General features: G+C 32.3%; 1 long non-coding RNA gene across 1 annotated transcript; it reads left to right on the top strand.

Moving 5' to 3' along the window:
• Positions 1–9,441: 9,441 nt before the first annotated feature.
• Positions 9,442–14,284, top strand: LOC143222578 (uncharacterized). Its single transcript, XR_013012335.1, has 2 exons — positions 9,442–9,794; positions 10,758–14,284. It is a non-coding gene; the product is annotated as an uncharacterized LOC143222578 (long non-coding RNA).
• The last annotated feature ends 4,972 nt before the right edge of the window (positions 14,285–19,256 follow it).

Genomic DNA, 19,256 nt, shown 5'->3' with positions numbered 1-19,256 from the left:
GTTTAATATTTACTAATTAATAAAATAGTTTCCATAACTTAGTTTGTGTCCAACAATTTGTTGTTTGGTTTGTGACTTGATGTCTTCTTTTCAGTAAATTACATTACCGCTGTAGTCACCCTTATCGAAAGCTTGAACGTCTACAATTGTAAGGTGTTTGTATATTTTCAACTTCGGTTTTACTTTATATGATAAATTTCTTTGTGGCTCTTTTGAAGAAGAGGTGCAATTGAAGTTCGGTTGATTTTTAATTCTATACTCTGAATTCTGGCAAAGAAAATCTGCGAGAGCTGTGAGTTTAGAGAGTGTATATTGAAGTGTAGGAGGTTTTGTTTTTGATTCTGCAGATAATGGAAATGTTTTTGAATGATTCTCATCGTCAGGTTTAAAGAGTTGGTTGATAATTTCAGTTTTCGGCAATCCATCAATTTCACTTTTTGTAAGATCACTTGAAATCATTGGGTTTTTGTTATCCTTGTGAAATAAACACAAAAATATGTTAATAATATATTTGTCTGAAACAAAATCGGTCACATAAAATAAATAATATCCTTATTTAACAGAAAAACATTCGTAATTAAGTAACTCAAATGTTACATCAAATTAACATTGATGTTAAAAATACATTAAACTCATTTCATTTTTTAAATATCAGATGTGTGGGTTTTAACATTTTCCTCTAGCAATATTTAGTGTAAATATTAATCTGTACTATATATAGATATATAGTGGTTTGTCATTTTAAGAAAATAAAGAAATTTCGATAAGTATTGAAATACAGAAAAAGTGATTAATGCCAAATTACTTTCAGCGCTTATGATTATTTATCAATATCAGTTTACGTTCATCTTAACTTCACAGCTAACTTCACGTTGTGTACGTGACAAACGAGTAGCAAAACAGTTAAAAAACTGGTCCACCAAAACTTGTAATGCAGGAAAGACGTAATGGAAACTTTAGCTACTAAGTTAATGTTCGTATATATGAGACTGTAAAACGAATTTATATTATTTATTTACTATTGAAATATTTAAAAATATCTTAAATATCATACGGTGATGAACAACTTCCTAAAAGTCGTTTGTTTTTTCATTTCACCTAAAGACTTCGATTTTAAAATTATATAATGTAGCAGTGAAACTAGGGAAGGCACCTAGTTATAACCACCAGCCGTCAACTCTTGGGCTACTCTTTTACAAACAAATAGTGGATTTGACCGTAACTTTTTAACATCCCGATAGCTAGAAGGAGACGGGGATTCAAGTCCCCGCCTCTCACATTGAGAGTCGAGTACCTTAATCATCTGGCCATGTCAGGCCTACCTTGAGGTCGTAAAGACAAACTTCAACCTAATTTAATAATAAAATGTAATAAAACAATCTTGAATATCACAAAAAATACGTTGATGAACTAATTCCTTAAAGACAAAGAGTCAAACTTGAAGCAAATTTGAATCTTATTCAGAACAATGATTTGTCATTCCATAAGAGTGGTCTTGAGTCTGTATATTCAAATTAGAATATAAATTAAATATTTATTAAAGTGTGAGAAGAATACTTATAAAGTACGTCTTTTCCGGGATTCAGTCCGTTGGCAATGTGTATTTTGTATCAGTAGATTTAGTATTTGATATGGTACATTTTAAGATTATTGTTTCGGTCAATTTGATATAATCACTTGTCAAATGTGCCTTAGCAGCTAGAATGGGCGCACAGTTCTAAATCCATTACTGCGAATTTATTCTCTAGATTTTCTGTCTATGAGTGTATAAGAGTGACGATGAAGTCCCTTAATTCGATATTAGTAGTTCAAGTATGTGTGACGGCTGGTGTGTTGGCTAGCTGCTTTCAATCTAACGACGAGTGATACAGATAACTTTTGTATCGGTTTTATTGTTTTTGTTGTTGTTGAATTTTGTACAAGCCTAGGGTTATCTTCGCTATCCGTCCCTAATTTTTAAGCGACAGACAAGACATGTGCTACTATTTATTAATGAACAGTGAAACTGATCGTCACAGTATAATGGCTATAAGGCTGTACTGACAGTCATGTTCGATGATGAGATTCGATCTCGCCACTATATATTTCAAGTTTTTTTCTCCAGTACCTCAGTGTCCAATCTGAAGGCTTATAATACTAAAAACCGGATTTCGTTTGGATGGGCTTATGCTTCACACTAACAAAAAGCAACTTACATTTTTGTATTCATTCTATAATTACTTAATAAGATCTTGAACAAAATTTCTTAACACTCACGTCACAAATTTCTGATAAATTTGTCGTTGTAGAACTTCTTGTAGATTTTTCTGCATCTTCCACACGTTCTACACTAGAATCTCTAATTGGTGAATATTTTACAAACTTGAAGTTTCTTTCTTTTCCTGAATTCCTGTCTTGGCAACGCAGTAATACTTTGAGACTCTCTCGTTTACGAATTATAATACTGAAAAATGAACAGTTTAATTTTGATAAACATGTCTGTAGCTATGATTATCAATACACTTGTATCAAAAGTAACATGAGCTAACCAATAAGTAACAGCAATCTTAATATAATTTGTACAACTTTAACGTCATTACAATATTTCAATAGAATATTAGTACACTGGCAATTGACACGTTTCATAATGAGATTCTTAATTGCTTTAATCAACGTCGCAGAGTTCTGTTCTTAGAGAACAATTTGAAATCATATTCTAAATTAGGGAAAGAAATTAAAATGAAAATATTAATTGTACATTAAACGAATTAGGTGGTGATTAAATATTTCTGACGAATACTGATAATAAGCAGTTAAATCTTAATTGTTTCACCCACTGTAAGTTCTAGTTAAAAATTCGAGTTTAATTTCATAGTTGTAAAACTCCACACCTTCCTTATTCGTAAGCCTATTACATGTTAGAAATATTTAATCTGTATAAAACTCACAAGTGCCTTATAAAATTTACTTTATAAGATATCAATTTCAAAATATTTATAACAAACCATACAGATATTGAAATATATCCAAAATGTTACCTTGCCCAACCAATTAGCTATAAACTTGAGGGAATTCGATCCCATTGGATGCCTCTGTACCACCTAACAATAAACAAATTATACCAACAAAAATATCATGCTTACCATAATAAAAGTATTAGAAGTGGTATTCCCACCGTGGCAAAAACAAGTGGAGGAGTAAATAACTTTTCTATGAGGGATGCTGAAATTAATACAATATTATCATTGTTTAACATTGATATCGTTTCTTAATAAATGTTTTCAAGTCGCACCAGTTGGGTAATATTTAACCTGCGAAAAATATTTAATTGCAACTCATTAACAATTTCAACACCTATAACTAAAGGAAACCAAAGGGAATGAAGCACCGAAACCATTTGTTAAAACCTAATCGTAACTTAAATTACAAAAGATGTTTTTATTAAATCAGATATATAGCATCTTTTTTTTAAATAAATGTGTCGAAAAGACATCCTATATATAGAGATCATTGTACAAACATTTATATAAATACTTATTTATGGAGTTTTACTAAATTTTTTTTGTCCAAAATCATAGACGTACGAAGAATGTTTCAGAGGGTGGCTGTACAATTTTTGTTCCATTGAGTTTATATTTTCTGCTTCAGTTTTGTCTGAATTAAAATTAAAAATCTGTCCAATTAACTGTAAGTATTACAAGCTAGAGGGGCTGTTCCGATCGTACTCAATTTCATTACCATTATTAGTAGCCGCTGATTATGTCAGTTTTTGACCAGAAACACCTTTCACATTTTACTCTTCTCTGTATATCGGATTCTAATACCAATTTTAAAACGGCTAAATGAATAAATGTCCATTGTATCGTTACACTGTGGACTTTGAAGATATAGTTTGATTCCCACTATTTCAATCATTTACCAAATGAAAACAGTTGCTGATTTGTAAACCTTTAGCCTATAATCCTTTGTTAAGTCAAATTATTGTTTATTACTCTGTAAACAATAGAAATATGTCAGCTTCATCACAATTATGTTGTTTTTCAATTGTTTCTTCTCTTCAGTAATCATAATAAATGATGAAGTTGTCCAGGATAGATTAGAGCCCCCTATACTCCTAACTTGTCGAATTCTGAAGTTTTTTGCTGATTTATTGGAAAACTGAGCCTCCTTTTAAAACATTGTCCTCACTTCTACGTAGTTACCAACCATGACACAAGAACATTTTTATTTCGGAATTTTTTGTAATCATTCGGATATAAGATGCTAAGCATGTGGCCTAATGGGCCATAACTTGCAAATACAACAATACGTTACTATATTTTATATTCTGTATTGTGAGAACCTATAATTCAGATCGATAGAAAAAACAAATGTATTTAAAAAAACAACAACATGAAAGTCGGAGAAAATTAGGAACAAACAGTGATAATAAAAATAACTTAAGTTACATTAAAACTAACAAATAAGAAAAAATAAAATCTTAAAAGGTAACTGACATAGAACATCGAAACAAAAACCAGTCAAACCTCTGTTTCAAACAAAAATATAATAAAATCAAGAGTACCAAAGAATAAAATCTCAACAAAATAATTTGTTTGAATAGTAGAAACAGGTCACTCGTCTGAACTTGGTATTAAGTTCATAACGTAAGTTGGTTTATTCACAATATAAGAAGTGGATAATATTAAACTACATAAATAACATGACTTGTTAATGATACTGACTAGAATATCTAAAGTTATTTGAAAGTTAAGCATTTGCAGCAATAGAATTTATAAATATACCTGAGACAAAGTGGTTCTTAGTGCGGTTATAAGTATGTAATAAAACTTACGTTTACATGCATCCCGTGAAGAGGCTCCGGGGTTTGTAAATTGTTTTTCAGGACAAGCCGAACATTTGTATGATCCAAAATAATCACTATAATGATCCTTGGGACACGGGACACATTTTTCCTGTTTTTTGCTTCTGAACTGTCCAGGAGGGCAGGGAACTTAATGAAAGGAATAATTTTTAACGTATGTATTTAACCATATCCTAAACACCACGAATTTGACAAAAGCAAGGAAATTATATCATGTAAAAGAATCAACACAAGCTCGTAAACATTTAGTTTTATAGATAAATAAGTTATAGTATTTATAAGTTTTTTCTAAAAGCTGCTTTGTTAACATATTTTTCAAAAGAATCGTCAGATACATCGAACGTACAGAAAAAAATTAGTGAAGATCAATTTGAAATAGTGTTTATGTGTATATATATATGAAAAATATATTTTTATGTATAACAGATCGATGTATTCGTGGTACCTTAAAATACACAAAAATAAATTAAAAATCCTGATTTTGTATCTTAATCGATATTCTACAGTTTCCATAATAATGAAAACACTTTCCAAGATTTTTCTTACAAAAGGTTAAAATGTATTTTAACTTCACTCTGTGTTAAATTATGAAAAATTTAGTATGGTTTAATATTTACTAATTAATAAAATAGTTTTCATAACTTAGTCTGTTTATTTGGAATTAAGCACAAAGCTCCACATTAGGCTATCAGTGATCTGATCTCAACGGGTATCGAAACCCGATTTCTAGCGGTGTGAGTCTTCTGACAAACCGCAGTACCATTGGTGGTTATTTTCATAAAGTAACCTCTTTTTCACAATAATACCACAATTTAAATATTTGAAAAATGTTTCTTATGTGGGATATTTTCCGCAATACATTTATTCATGTTTTTGTTAACATTTTGTAGGTATTTGTTGTGTTTTTGTAAACTTATTCTGAAACACGATGCAACGAATAGTTGAAAACAAATGAACCTGGAGCCATTTGAATAGTAGACCGCAAAGCTATCCACTAGGAAACATTGCTATTTTCATAACGTATAGTAAGTTGTAGGTCTTATAGAAATTTTACCTTACTGGTAATCTTTCATGTGATAATGTAATTAGCACAGGTATTTTTGTAGTGTGATATTTCGTTTTAACTGAAAGTCACAAAAAAGTTTATTATATATATTGCTTACTTCACATATTATTTTGCGTCTCTGTGTAAAAGAAATTAAAATTCAAGCGATTTTTCATCATCCTGTCGTGAAAAATATACTTGAAGAAATATACTAACAAAAACACTTTACTAGGTTTCAATAAAAACATTTGAGTTGTGATGAATCCAAATGTACTTCATGTTTTATCTTTAAATTAATGAAAACACATGTGTCTTCCAAACAGAATTTTTTCCAGAAAAAAAAGTATATCATTATTCACAACTTACAGCAATCACTTTTCCCTAACATGTATCCATATGGACAAATGATGTTGTTATCTGGTGGCGAATAAACTGAAATGAAAAATTAAATAAAACTGTTAAAATTTGCCAAGTCAACTATTTTACTGACAAAAGTTAAACAATCTTTTTTGTATGTTTTAACACGAAGTTTTAATGACGATATGTGAAATTGTCTAGTGAATTTTTTTTTGTTTATAAACGATTTATAATTTTTTTTGTAAATTTATAAGTGTAAACCATCAGTTAGTTAAACATCTTAAGCTGGAATGTTTATATCACATCAAAATTCAGTAACACAGATTACTCTTATGTCGGCATGATACTCACAGGCAACATCTCTGATGAGTTTGACATTTTAAAGTCAAGATAATGCATAAAACTAGAAACTATGTCTAGAGAGTTATGGGAAAATGCTCTAATAGAAAGATTGTGGATCTTTAACTGAAGTAGTTTCGAGCTTTCCTTACAAAAAGACTGTGTCCGCGTATCTTTGGGCAAAGAAAAACAACATTGTTAGCGCTCCTGATCTTCTGTCTATCAAGCTCATTAAGAGCTTGTTAGATCTTAGAACCCAAATACTCACCGGTGGTCTTACCTGTTTCCCAAACTCGCCAATTGCTCGGCTCATCAGACATAGAAGGGTCCCCGATGCTGTGCTTGTCAATATACTTTTGACTTTTCTCATCATTATGGGATCCCCATTTATTGAATTCTCCCATGGCTTCACAATGACTAAGACCGCCCTTGAAAATACCCACCAAATTAGTTCAGTATTGAGTCTTTTATAAACGTTGGGTGTTTTCTTATAGCAAAGCCACAAAGGGCTTTCTGCTCAGCCCACCGAGGGGACTTTATAAACGAAAGTTGAGCTCCAACGAACACGTGAATGCGTATTGTTCTCATATAAGTTTATTGTTAATTTTTGTTGATCATAAAGGAGTGCAAAATGTAATAAACTGTCATCTATTTATGATAATTTTCGGGTTATTGTTCCATTACATTTGTTTAGTGTTCCCTTTTTTGTCAGTAGTTATATCTCACGATTATTTTGCTTCATGAACACTCAGAAACTAATCAAAACGGTTATTTCTAGTTTGCCAATAAAAACGAAATGTGTCCCTTTTGAAAGCTCTCGGATATAAGGTATCGTATTTTTGATTTAGTAGATTTTTGCGAAGTCCACATGACCCATGAGAATATGAAACTTAGAGAGTAGCTTATAGGGTGCAATAAAAAACACTATTATTATTTTTGAGAAATGAAAATTAAAGAAAATATATTTATGCATACAATACAATAAACTAGAATTGTAATGCTACATATTCATCAATCACAATTTATAATACACTACACGAATTACAGTTTGTTTGTTTGTTTGTTTTGGAATTTCGCACAAAGCTACTCGAGGGCTATCTGTGCTAGCCGTCCCTAATTTAGCAGTGTAAGACTAGAGGGAAGGCAGCTAGTCATCACCACCCACCGCCAACTCTTGGGCTACTCTTTTACCAACGAATAGTGGGATTGACCGTCACATTATACATCACGGCTGGGAGGGCGAGCATGTTTAGCGCGACGGGGCGCGAACCCGCGACCCTCGGATTACGAGTCGCACGCCTTACGCGCTAGGCCATGCCGGGCCCACAATTACAGATGGTTAAATAATACAATATGAGTTGGAACGGTGTTGGTTGAATATTTTGATTCGTGTGCGCTTTCGCAGTTAGAAGACTTTTAATGGTAACGTCAATGTCTGTATATCCATCTGTTACGGTAGTAAAGATCTATGTACATCCGAGTGGCCCAAATGGTGTATCTGTGAAGTTAGAACACTAGAAACTGGGTTTCGATACCCGTGGTGGGCAAAGCACACATAGCCCATTGTGTCGCTTTGTGCTTAACTGCAAACAAACAAGCGATCTGTGCGGTATCTGTATATATTCCTAAATTAACTTTCAAACAGCACCTAGTTTGGCCTATGTATGTAACTTTACGGCCACTCACCACACGTGTATTTTTGTATGAGCCTTGAACGTTTTTTGTTGTACAAATATCGTATTAGATTCCATGGTAAATTTAAATTGATGTTAACTCTAAATCCCCGTTAATTAGAATACTATGTTAGCGGAAATTATTTTCTAAGTGAAAGATAAATATTCACGTGAAGTTATAAATATTCAGTACAATTATCTACCTTTTAAATAATGGTTCACAACGATTTGTTGTTTGGTTTGTGGCCTGATGTCTTCATTCCAGTAAATAACATTACAGTTATAATCACCCATATCGAAAGCTTGAACGTCTTTAATTATAAGGTCGCCTGTATACTTGTCCATTCTTATTTTGTTTCCTACAGATCCAATTGTGCCTGTTCGGCTTGTCCATTTGTAGCTAACAACATCGCTGAATAAATATTTTTGTTTGTAACCAGGTGGGATACATTTAACTTCAATATCTTTTCCTCGACGGATGTATGTGTACTTAGCTTTTACATGTATGCTTGGTAAAATAGCTCTTCCAAACACCGTAGTTTGGATTTCCGCAAGGAAGATAACTAATGCAAATAAAATTTGCAATAATAAATCCATAATTCAGGAAATTTCTCTGTCTCTTTGATTTGCGTACGCTATGGGCTACTTTTCTCTAAAGGTTTATGTTGCTAAGATATGTTAATAATCTAAATAACTGTTGAAATTACACAATATATATTGTTGAAGAACTCTTAGTAACTATATTGTGATTGTTGCCCCCCAGTGGCACAGTGGTATGTCTGCGGACTTACACACTAAAACCGGGTTTCGATACCCGTGGTGGGCAGAGCACAGATAGCCCATTGAGTAGCTTTGTGCTTAATTCTAAACAAACAAACAATTGTGATTGACAAAATAATATTCAGGTAACAATACTTATAAAGTTATATATTAGTATTAAGCCTGTTGTAATGAGTATTGTTTCGCAAAATTGAAAAGAAAGGTTCGATTAATAATAACAAATATCAAATTGGCACGTATAAATGAGAACTTTAGATACGTAAACAATAAGGAAATATATCGTCACGATTAATTATTCAATGGACTAATGAATTAATTATGAATATTTATCCTCGTCATTAAAATGTGTAATTTCAATTATGAAAAATTAAAGACTTATAGGCCTTATCCCAAACAGTAAAGATGAGCTTGGCAATTGGCGAAAGTAATTTGATGCTGATAAAATAGCGAATCAAGTGCTATTGTTGCTGTGTTTCTTAAGAGCAGGGTTCCACAATTGATTCTTTGCGTCCTTTCCATTTTGAGGAATCGAACCTCGGATTTCAGTGTTGTTCTGTTCACTGAACATGGTATATAGCGAACCGATAATATGTTAGTTCTCTATGTTATTCACCATATATTTCTTTTCTGGGACCGGCATGGTCAGGTGGTTAAGGCACTCGACTCGTAAATCGACTTTGAATCCTCGTCACACTAAACATGCTCGCCCTTTCAGCTGTGGGGGTGTTATAAAGACGGTCAATTTCACTATTCATTGGTAAAGAGAAGCGTTTTTCATTATTATCATTCACTGATTTTAGCATCTTACATGTTATTTAATGCATCATTCCCTAGTTTGTGTTTACATTATTATTTTGGTCTGAATTACTTAATTTTCAGCCATTTTACAAAAAAAGTGTTCGTGCTATTTCTTGAGTGATCATGCCATAAGATGGACATACTTTTAAGGAATTTCACATTTCTTGCAAACAGCTTTGGATCTTACTTCAATTTTATTATAATTAATCAATTTTCACCCTTTTTTTGGCTCTTTTAATGAATATATGGCATATACTATGAAAAGGGAGTCAACTTTTCTGCAGTTAATATGGGTAGCTTGTTAATTGATATATTGACTAAACTACTTAAATGTACAAGCTTTTTAGAATGTTCATTGATAAAGTTGTATATCTGTATCCCACAGCTATTACTCATTTCCCAAATAAGAAAATTACTAAAATTAGACAAATTACCATTTTTCAGTTTATTAAATATGGATAAACTGGTGTATTTCTTATTTGAAACTGTACATACTCAGTGTTACAGCATTGAATAGATTTTTCTCTAAAATGAAAGAAAACATTATCTGACAAATTTCAATCTTTGTAGTTTAACAAATAAACTTGATAATGAATAGAAACTTCCAGTGTACATTATTGCACTTCTGTATTCACATCCTTACAGTAATTCTGAACAAATAGATTCAGAAACAACAAAACAGCTGAAGTGACAATAATTCTTTTAACATAAGAAATGATAAAGTTTGAAGCCTAACTATATTTGTTATTCCATAATGCCTATTTTTTATTCCATGACTGATGGGTTTAGATAACAGTTATTGCCTATAAGATACACAACTCTTGAATTTGATGCTTTCATTAATAGGTAGGTGTTTACTAGGGCCAAATTCAGTGCTATAATAATAATGGTAACTGATATGTATAATGGATATATTTTCCAGATAGAATAAAATCAAAGCTGACCTCATTGTACTTTGTGAAGACCATTGTCTGGGAAGTGAAGAAAGGAAGTTATTAGTTCAAAACTATTTCTGGACATTTCTGAACAAGTGATGGTGAGCTAAAATGTTTCCATTAGTCTACAGGTTGATTCTTCTCTTCCTCTCTTGAGAACTAAATTAGAGAGCTCCATCTTGAACAAAAATGAAAATAATCAACAGGTTGAATGTTATGTTCAAGACAGTAATTTTCAGATAGTTCTAATTACTGCATCCCTGCTAGTTATCAGTCCATATACTAAAAACTACCAGTAGTAAGAACAATACTGTATTAAAACATAGATTGTCGAGTGAACCAAGGAGGCCTTCAGAGTAAATATAATAAATAACTATCAGTAATAACAACAATATTATATTAGAACATAGATTGTCGAGTGAACCAAGGAGGCCTTCAGAGTAAATATAATAAATAACTCTCAGTATTGACAACAATATCAGAATAAAATACAGATTGTCCAGTGATCTACAAAGGCCTACAGAGTAAATGGTATAAATAATTACTTCAATTAAAAGATCAGTTTCCAAGTTGCAGGTTGTTGCACTTGAAGAGGCTGTGGTACAACTGCAGAAGCTTGCTACAGCTGATCAGTTCTTCCTCTCCTTCCACTTCCTCTGTATACAGCACTGGCAGGTATTTGAACATGTTTTAGGACTTCATCTTTCCACTCTCTTCCATTTGTAAGACACTATTCACAGGGTTGTGGAGAGTGCTGTGGCAGTTATCAGTTGCTTAGAGCATCTACCTTGCAGTCAGTAGCAGGCAGGATCCACATTGCTATCAGTTTCAAAGCTTAGTGATTGTACGTTATCACTGCCATTTGTTATATTATTTTGTGTTTTATTCGTTCTGATCTTGCATGTGTGATGTGGATACCATTTTTATAATGTCCAAAATATTATAGAAATTGAATTTTTTTTTTTTACACTTTGCATCTTTGTGATAATTAGAGACAAATGGTGTTACTTTTCAAATGTAATGCTATAAGATATTTCCCCAAACCTTTGTTTGCATTCACCGAGAGCATATTTGGTGTTAAAAAGCCAAAAGACATAATATATTATAGCCAAATAGATAAAGGGTCGTTATTATATTTCTTATATATACAAGTTGTTGTTTTTTCATGGGAGTTATAAATTAATATTTTCATTAGATTTATTTTAAATTTATTCATCTCTATAGATTGTAACATAAACTTGTAAACTATTTCTTATGATACAGAATCATTTTTGTTTTAAAGTTTATTATAAAGATACAATAAAAACTGACTTGCCTGTTGAGAGTAATTGAATATAACAAAGATATCATAATGAAACCTTTGATTAATCAGCTTCTGATGTTCAGAAGATATATATGTTCAAAAAATCAATGAACAAGAAAAATAAGAAACCACATAATATTGGTTTCTTTAAAAGGTAGACCTTTCTTTGTTGTAGGAAAATTGGAAATTACTAAATTAAGTGTGAAGAAATGTGTAGTAACATTATAGTTATGAAAAGAAGACTATCATGATACACCAGAATTGTTTTGATTAGATACTGAAATAATTTGACATATGGGACTAATTTTATTTGTGTTTTATGATTACAAATAAACTATGGAACAACAATTTTTGGTATAAAAGAGTATGAAAAGGTATTTGAAACATTTAACTTAAAAGGGAAATTATTATGGGTGTTTATACAGCAAAATAATAATATGACATGAAAAGTGCTTAAAATATAAATGTTAATAAAAGGGACATAAAGGAATTCAAAAGTAATAAATATTGTTTTATGGATAATAAGTATTAAGAAATATCAGGGATAAAAAAAGTAACAAACTTGCACCGTAACTCGACAGCTAATTTTCCAAAATATGGTTTTTCATAAAGACATGCAAACAGATTAGTAAATGACAAGCAATAGTACCCATCTCCAGTTATGGGAAAAGTTAGTCTTATTTGCTTCTTCCTAATCCTAACCATAAATAATATTTGTTTTATCTTTCCTTGACCAACTGTATTCTTACAAGTTCACACCTGTCTGATTCTTATATCTTCAATTTTAATGATTCTGAATTCCTTTTCCTTGATTTCCACAATTGGGATTTCTCTTGTTAGGTTTGTTATGGGAGAATGGGGTCAGATTATTTAGTATTGGTTTCACATTTTAGTTCTCAGTATTTTTGTCTTTACTTGATTCTTCTAACCATACTTTACCTCTCGTCTCTGTGCCAAAGGCTGAGGTGCTGCACCATGCTCTTTAGAATTTTTGTAGGTGATTATCATTCCCTGTTTTTTTTCTCCACAATTTTTTGTTGTAGTCCTAATTAAATTTAATCAGAAGCTAAAATCAATCCTTCATTTTATCCTTAGTTTACACACTGTTGCAAACTGAAACGTCCACCACTATACCTTGCTTTAGTCCCCAATTTCCTGTGTAAGAATTTCTAATTCACAACTTTCCTTTGTTACCTGTATATGATTCATTGAGGTTGTCAGTCATTACTAAATCCATTTGGGTCACACTTTTGCGTACACAGGTGAGGTGGATAATTCTGTATTTTTACCTGTAGTCTTTTACCCAAATTCTCTCTCTCTTCTCCTCCAACCACTTTCTTCTATCTGCAGTATATCGAAGTTGTGGTGTTCATTAATATTTCTGAATTTTTCCTTGCTCACACTCAAGTTTCACTTGAGAGTGTTTCTTAAGCCCTTTCTGAGTTTTGCTCAGCCTTTTTCCATCTGCCTGTGAGTGACTAGTCACCAAAATCTACACTTGTTCAACTTATAGTTCATGAGAGATAATTTGATGATGGGGACCATGGCTTCACTAAAACCAACTAACTCTTTGATCACACACAGACATTTCCATCTTCTCCTCTGAACCTTGCATTCACAGAAGAATTACTCACTGAAATCTTGACGAAAATAGTTCATATTGCCCCTCCTCCAGCCCAGGATTTATAATGGTGGCTTGCCTCTCTGGCATCACCATCAATGTGCCACTATCTTTATCTAAGATGGATCTGTATCTGTTCACTGATGCTTCATCTCATCATATGAATGTACTCTAACTTCTGGTAGTCTGTTGGGCTTATTCATTGTTCTTACCCTTCCTCAGGGATTGTTTCGAAAAAAATACAAGATAAATCTACCATTTTTTCTTCTAGAATAACTGCAGATTGTTACATAAAATAAGTTATTTATCCTAAATAATCCCAGACTTGTAACAATTTAAATTTTGTCTTCATTTAGTTTTGTTGTTTTAATATTTTTTGAACTATGTAAGTATGCACATATAAACACCTGGTAGACAAATGACTAAAATTGGAGTAAAATAAACAAACACTAAATTATGTAGCACATGCATTTTACATGCATAGATTCCTGAGAAATTGTTTCACTCATATTTTCTTTTCTATTCTAATAATATTCTGAGTTTCACATTGTACTCACTTTTGTAACAATAAATGAGAAATATAAAAGCAAGACTTTTAGTACTTACTTGTGGATCTTGTACTTTATTGTAGTAAGTCTGGATAAAAGTTAACACTTGTTAATACTTTGCTGAATTAAATTCGGAACACAAAATAATAACATGCAAACATTATATAATATCGTGTAATTAATATTATTTAAGTGGCTCTCTAAGTATAAACTATAAGTATATAGAAATACATAAAGAGCTCACAACATGTGAACAAACTGGTAAGTGGTTACTTAGAGGAAAGGTGATTGTTATTAGTGGTCAGATAAGAGCCAGATGCTCAAAAAGTGCCACGAAAGAGTCAGTTGCAAGTCAAATTACTGTTGAGGATGGTAAACCTTTCCCTGGATCAACAGTGTTGGCCTTGGTATGCCGCATGCAGGTGATTTCTGTGTCATCTGCTGAACCAGAACATGGATTTTCCCAGATGGCAGTTATTAAGGATGATTGGTGGTCCAAACTAATAAATGATTCTCTTAATGACTTGATGACAATAAAATTAGCTAAAAATAAGACCTGTGATCTTGCAAGCATAGAATTACTGTGCAAGTCTGTAGAATCCTGGTGGAAGGACAGTAAAAAAAACAAAAACAACAGACAATTTGTGAGTCCACATGGAACTCACACACGTAAAGACAACAGAGATACTGAGTCTACATCAGCTTATGTCTCAGTGCTGGATGACTAAATCTACCAGTTTGATTGATGTGTCATTTTAATGGATACAAGGCTTGTTGCCACTTGCTTTGAAATAATGTTTCAGTGCTATGAATAAAATGATTCTGTTTTATATAATAATTGTCTCTACTTGATTTCTTGTTTTCGGTAATGTCTGGTGAAAATTTTGAGGTGTCCTGCTGAAAATTTAGAATATTTCTACCCTTGGAGAATTAACTTAAAACGTTAGTATTTCTAGAAGGATATTAAATATCTTTATCAGCAAAATGTCAATCTGTAAACAGTGTGAACCAACCAAGTAAAGACATCTTGGTAGCTTAAGCGAGGTATAACAATATCAATTTAGGTGGGATATTGAATGAAGATTTAAAGGGATGCTGAGTACTTATCTGAGACAATACCTGATTTTGTCAGCAGAATGTTTTGTGGTATCTACTTTATGACTCCTTGATATCCTGAACTTTGAGTGAAGTATTTTAAATGGCAAAGTGTGGCTGCCAGACTTCATCCAAGAAAAACATAACACACCAGTTTCTTGAGTAAGATTGAAAGTGTAATTGTGACTCCTTCCTGAGATGAATAATCTATTATTTGTTGCAGTTCTGACTGGATTTCTTTCTTGAACAAATTTGCATGAACAGTATCTGGCATTCTGCTGTATAAGGGAAACATCCAGATCAAGAATTTGAGGTTGAAATTTTCTGCACATACAGGGAAGCAAAGAGCTTTTGGCCCTATAGGTGAATATTGTCTTAACTAAGCTGAAAATGTTTACCAAATCAGACAAGGGATGAAGATAAATATTTATATGATGAATAATGATCATCCAAAGGCATGGATCTTTAAAGTAAAAAATATTTCTTATTTCCAAGAGATTCTGTGGATAAGAAATAAAATTTTATTTGGATTTAGAAATACTATGTAATTTACTACTATACTTGAACTAGAGTAACATTACCTTCTTCAGAACATCATAACTCCATGATGTGAAGAAGGTGATGTTAACTAGTTGTGTTTACCCTAGTTTACAACTGCTAAATTATGGATGGCTACCATACATAACTCTCAAGATCAGCTTTACACAAAATTGGGAACAAAAACATTTCCTCATGAACCTCCAGTAGACTAACAATGAAGTCTCATCAGAGGATGAAGTATAGAAGTACTACTTACTAAATAAGCATGACATGTACAGACGTCACAAACGTTCATATGTGAGAAAGAAAAGCAAGTATCATCTGTGGATCAAGCATTGTGAAAAGGAACATCAAAAGTAAACTTCATGAACAGTGTCAAAGATCTCTGCTACATATTCTATTCCTGAAACTAAATTTGTAAATACTAAAAAAACAAAATGCAGAGACTCAGCTGTTGTTATGAGTAACACATCTGTGTGTTTTATAATAGTTACACAAACTGTAAATTTGCATTTGTTTATATTTCAAAAATAAATGCAAGGATCCTAACATACTTTCAATCTACTGCCCACTTCCTTTGAGAAGCTGTCTCTGAAAAATCTTAGGATGGCTAACACTAGTCTTGTTTGTTTCCTTGAATCAAACCACCTCTAACCCACCCAATGTGGATTTTGATGACAGAGCTTCACTGTGGACCACCTGATTTGACTTGAAACTTCAATCAAGGAAGCCTTTTTCAAGACACATCTTGTTTCTGTTGTTGTTGTTCTTTTACCTTAAGAAAGCTTGTGATACCACGTGGAGATATAGCACTTTGTGAGACTTCCACTCATATAGGTTTTGTGGCTATTTGAAACACATTACGTTTCCAATACCTAATCACCCATTGATAAAAAAATGGAAATATAACTTTTTTCCAAAACTCAGTCTAATTACCTACTGATAAATAAAATAGAAATAGTAGAAATATAATACTTTATTTAATAGCTAATCACTTGTGATTTATTAATCAACTATAACAAATGTCACATTTGTGTCGTATTATATTAATCTACTGATATCAATCGTGTATATTTAAATTTTAATATTCACAAGAATGCAAAATCAGCAATACACACAATTTCATTTTCAACGACAGTTCGTTTGTTTGTAGTTAAGCACAAAGTGTTAAAGGGCTGTCAATGTCCTTCCCACCATGAGTATTTGAATCTGCTTTCTAGCATTGTAAATCAGCAGATATAACGCCTTACCCCAAGAAAATTTTAGCGAAAGCAAATGAATAAGTTAAAGAAAAATCTTTATTCTCGATCACGTGTATTTTTTTATAGCAAAGACCCTTCAGGTTATCTGCTGTGTCCTCTGAAGGGAGTTAGTCTTCTACAATTTCAACTAATAACACAATTTATCTCCATCTTATATCGTTTGGGCAGTTAACCAAAACTGGAAAGAATAATGACTGTAATCAGTGAAAGCTTGCAGAGCTCAATGTTTTACTGTCTGAAAGTTTCTTCCATGAAATTATTTTATAAGATGAATTTAATAACTTGTTTGTATCAAATTATAATTATATAATGTAGACAGTACTATAGAAAAGTGTTGAGAAAAAGTCTGTCAAAAATTAGATTTCAGGCTACTTTTAAAAAATAATGGTTTGGTTTGAATTTTGCACAAAGCTACACGAGGGCTATCTGTGCAAGCCGTCCCTAATTTAGCAGTGTAAGACTAGAGGGAAGGCAGCTAGTCTTCAACACCCATCGTCAACTGTTGGGCTACTCTTTTACCAACGAATAGTGAGATTGATCCTCACATTATAACGTCCCTACCGCTGAAAAGGCAAACATGTTTGGCATAACGAGGATACGAACCCGCGACTCTCAGATAACGAGTCGAGTGCCTTAATCACCTGGCCAATAATAATGGAAGGTAAATCACAGGTGAAACATTAAAAGTTTATTCACCTGCATATTTAGTATAACAGAAACTCAGTGGAAGTGCTTGAGTTTAGCACAGTTAATATTTTCTATGTCTACCATTTGCACTAATAATTGCAGACAGTCTGTAAAGCATTTCTGCAACAAGTTTAATCAAACTGTCCTTTGGGACTTTACTCCAAATCCCTCTCATACACTCCATAAATTTTCTTCAGAATTAACTTTTGATTTGTCAAGTTTTTGATCTATAAAATTCCAGATTTGTTCAACTGGGCTGAGATCAGAGCTCTTTGGGGACCATCACTCCAACAGTTTCTTTCTTAGCTAAGTAATTTTTGCTTAGGTTGGATGAGTGTTTGAAATCATTAACTTCTTGACAGTACAATCCAGTAATATGCAAACCACTGGGTATACTTTGACAGATCAGTATCTGATGGTAGTTGCACTGGTCCATTGTTTCAGCTATTTTACAAATATCTTTTGTCACCTCAGCACAAAAACACCACCAAACCATCACACTGGTTCCCCCCCATACATCATGGTAGATGCTCTATATTGAGGTAAATATATTTCACTTTTTTTTTCTTCTGCTGGATGTATAACCTATGTTATGAACCAAATATTGCAGACTTTAACTCAACTGTCCATAACACCCATTTCAAATCATCAACAGCACAGTTTACGTAATTTTTAGCAAATTTCAGTATCTTGACAATACTTGAAAACGAGGTAAAGGTTTTCTTAACTGCTACATAACCAAATACTCCATTCTCATCGAGTCTCCTTGATACTGTAGATCTGGTCACTTTTCTGTTATTTGGTACATGGTCGTTTATCTCATAGTTTGAGATCAACAAAAGTCTTCCTTCTGCTTCAAAGACTGCATAAACAAAGATATTAAAAAACATCAGTATCATTTAATTTAGGTGTTCTACTTTTCCTTTCCTATTTTCAAATGTACACATCTCAGTCTCTTGATCTATGGTGTACTTGACAGTGTTTGGGAAGCATTTCAAGTCAGCAACAATTTGTCAGAGTCCAACAAACATCTCGTAAAGCTTTTACATAATCTCTCTGCTCTACTAACTATGTTCTGTGCTTTTTTGGAAAGTGTAATATTGTTGTGTATGCTGGTGGGTGTGGCAAGAGGTGTCTGATTTTCTATCTGATAGCTCTGTAACTAAACAAGATACAAAGCTATAAATATTTTGTTTCAGTGATGATGGTAATATAGTGAGTAATATATGTTAAATTTTGTACTTATAGTTGTGAATAAATTTGAAAAGGGGACAGTCTATAATAAAAACTGTCATATTTGTCACAGTAGGAGAAATTTGGGATTTTAAAAAATATTGCTTTATAAAAGTAAGAAAATAAACCTTATACTATTGTAAAATATAGATTTTTAGCTACAATTTTATGCTATACTAATTAGTAGAATGTAAAAA

This window comes from Tachypleus tridentatus, chromosome 8, assembly GCF_004210375.1.
Source record: "Tachypleus tridentatus isolate NWPU-2018 chromosome 8, ASM421037v1, whole genome shotgun sequence".
In the NCBI taxonomy this organism is placed as follows: Eukaryota; Metazoa; Arthropoda; class Merostomata; order Xiphosura; family Limulidae; genus Tachypleus; species Tachypleus tridentatus.
Note: the sequence above shows the minus strand (reverse complement) of the source record. Positions and strands in the feature narration are given on the sequence as shown.